The sequence below is a fragment of the Brassica oleracea genome, chromosome C2, assembly GCF_000695525.1.
Source record: "Brassica oleracea var. oleracea cultivar TO1000 chromosome C2, BOL, whole genome shotgun sequence".
In the NCBI taxonomy this organism is placed as follows: domain Eukaryota; kingdom Viridiplantae; phylum Streptophyta; class Magnoliopsida; order Brassicales; family Brassicaceae; genus Brassica; species Brassica oleracea.
The window spans coordinates 48,972,339-48,975,723 of NC_027749.1; the positions used below are offsets into that span (position 1 = coordinate 48,972,339).

The 3,385-nt window shown below is 39.1% G+C and overlaps 1 pseudogene; it reads left to right on the top strand.

The window, feature by feature from the left end:
• LOC106325788 overlaps positions 1 to 3,385 on the top strand; it is a 7,590-nt pseudogene that overhangs the window by 1,123 nt on the left and 3,082 nt on the right.

Genomic DNA, 3,385 nt, shown 5'->3' on the forward strand with positions numbered 1-3,385 from the left:
CTCAAAATCGCTTTATGTCTAAAGCTCGAATCGGGTTGAAGAACGATTTATAATAACGGGTTTTGGAACCGTGTTTGAGATTTGCTTTCTAGCACTTCAGCGAAACGTTTATTCTTATTTCATAACGGGGTTTGTGATTTGCTTTCTAGCACTTCCGCGAAACGTTTGTTCTTATTTCGTAACGTGTTTGCGATTTGTTTTTTAACACTTCCGCGAAACGTTTATTGTTTATTTCATTACGCTTTGCAGATTGCTTTATAGCATTTTTCGTAAAATGTTTTTGATACTTTCTTAAAACGTTATATACATGAATCGTTTCAGTAACCGCTTTCTCAAGCGAGTTTGTAAAACATTCTAAGTCTATAAAAATGGTTTCTGCGAATGCTTCTAAGCGAGTTTGCAAAATGTTTTCTCAAGACTTATATCGATATAATTTGGTTCAAACACCAAAAATGAACATCGATTTTCGATTTTAGACTATTATTTTCTTTAAAATAATATGTTATTTGTTGAATGGAGTACTAATCCGTTTTTTCATGTTTTCTCTACAGAAAAATGACAAACGATAACAACACCCCCATTGACACCACGGATGTCATTCAGACTCCACTCAACGCTGCAGCAACTGATGCAACTGGTGTGACTACCGCTGCAGCAACAACGAGCACTATCCTCCCTGCGGGAAATGCTTCTGATGAAACCACTCGCCGTAGCCTATTCGGTGCTGGTCTTTATCAGACGGGTTCAGTATCAGCAACTGCAAGTGCTCCGGTGGCAGTTCAAACTCCTCCGGCTGTACCTAGCTTGTTCACTCAAGGACTGATGACAGACAAATTTGATGGCAAAGGCTTCAAAATGTGGCAGAAGATGATGTTCTTCCTGACAACGATGAAACTGGACAAGTTCATCCAAGAGGACAAGCCCCTGATTCCGTACGGGATTGATGATGTCCACAGTCTTGTCACCGTCTCGCAACTGTTGACATATGGGTGCATTCCGACTTCATCTGCAAAGGTTACATTTTGGGTCATCTCATTGACCCATTGTACCGTGTCTACTATGAGATCCCCACGGCGAAAGAGCTATGGAGATCACTGGACAAGAAGTACAGGGGTCAGGACGCTGGCTGCCAGAAGTATGTGGTCTCAAAGTTCCACGACTTCAAAATGGTGGATTCAAAACCCATCATGGATCAGGTGGAAGCGCTTCAGCTCATTTGCCATGAAATCGCTGCTGAAGGAATGTCCATCTGCGAGACATTCACAACTCTCAGCTTCATTGAAAAGCTTCCTCCAAGCTATGCGGATTTCAAGAACTACTTGAAGCACAAGAAGAAGAAGATGGGGCTCGAGGAGCTCATCATGAGGCTTCAGATGGAATCCAGAAACCGAATTGCTGACAAGGTCACTGCTAAGGAGCACAGTGTCAACATTCCTGAGCACAAAAGCAAAGGAAAGGCACACACCCATTCTCCTGCCAAGCCTTCCAAAACTGCTGCAGCCCTGAAGGCTTCTGGAAAAAAATTCAAGAACAAAAGCATTGAAATCATTGCGAATGCGAATGTGGAGAAGTTCAGGGGGAAATTTCACTACTGCCACAAAGTGGGGCAAAAGACTGTTGAGTGTCGTAAAAAGATCAAGGATGAGAAGGCTCAGGCAAATCTCACTGAGGAGGATCTCGTTTATGTGGTGACTGAAGCCAACATGGTTGAAAGCAACAACCCCAAGGAATGGTGGTATGACACTGGTGCAACCACCCACATTTGCACCGATAGTGCGATGTTCAACACCTATCAAAAAAGCATGACCAAGGAGAAGCTCAAGATGGGAAACACTGCAGTCTCCAAGATTGAAGAGCGTACAGGCTAAGCTCACGAAAACGCCATCACCTCGTGTTGAAAGAACTAATAAACCTGTAGATTTAATTCACACCGATTTATGTGATTTAAAATACTTACAAACTAGAGGTGAGAAAAAGTACTCTGTGACCTTCATAGATGACTGCACAAAATATTGTTATGTATATTTATTACATAGAAATTACATAGCAAAGATGAAACATTAGAAAAATTTAAAGAATTTAAACTCGAGGTCGAAAATCAGCTTAAAGCTACTATTAAAGTAGTTAGAAGTGACATAGGAGGCGAGTATGATGGTCCATTCAATGCATTCTGTAAAGAACATGGAATAATCCACCAAACTACAGCTCCTTACTCACCAGAATCTAATGGAGTTTCTGAACGCAAGAATCGAACTCTAAAAGAGATGATGAATGCAATGTTGCAGGAATCTGAGCTACCCCAGAACATGTGGGGGGAAGCATTGCTTACCACTAATTATATCCTCAACAAATTTCCACACAAATTAACTGGCAAAACTCCATATGAATTATGAAAAGGTAAAAGCTGTCAGGAGTGAATTTGATTCGATCATGCAAAATTATACTTATTATATAACAGATTTACCACCTGGCTGCAAAGCACTAGGGAATAAATGGATAATGACACGAAAACCTGGTGGAAAATACAAGTCTAGGCTTGTTGTTCAAGGATTCCGACAAAAGGAAGTCCTTGACTATTTTGATACATATTATCAAGTGACGAGAATAACATCAATAAGACTGATGATAGCTATCGCAACATTAAGAGACTTAGAAATCCATCAAATGGATGTAAAAACTGCTTTTCTAAATGGTGATTTAGAAGAGGAAATTTACGTGAAACAACCTGAAGGTTTTGTCATTCTCGGACAGGAAGACAAAGTATGTCGGCTTGTAAAGTCATTTTATAGGCTTAAACAAGCTTCTAAACAATGGCATGAAAAATATGAAAAATTTGACAATACAATGATGTCAAATGGTGTCAAAATAAATGAATGTGACAAATGCATATATTACAAGATTACCAAAAATGCATATGTTTTGCTATGTCTATATGTAGATGATATGCTCATTATTGGAAGCAATAAAGACATTATCAATCAAACAAAGAACATGCTCAAATGGACATTTGAGATGAAGGACTTGGGATTAGTAGATGTAATTCTCGGGGTTAAATTTATAGCAATAAAGACATTATCAATCAAACAAAAAACATGCTCAAAGGGACATTTGAGATGAAAGACTTGAGATTAGCAGATGTAATTCTCGGGGTTAAAGTTATAAGAAATTCAAACGGAATTATCTTAACACAATCTCATTATGCTCAAACAATATTAGAGAGATTTAAAAATTACTCTAATAGTACGGCAAAAACTCTGTTAGATCCCCAAATACACTTGACAAGAATTCAGGTGAAGCAGTTTCACAAAACGAGTATGCACGTGTGATCGGAAGTCTCATGTACTTGACCAATTGTACTAGACCGGATCTGGCGCATGCAGTAAAC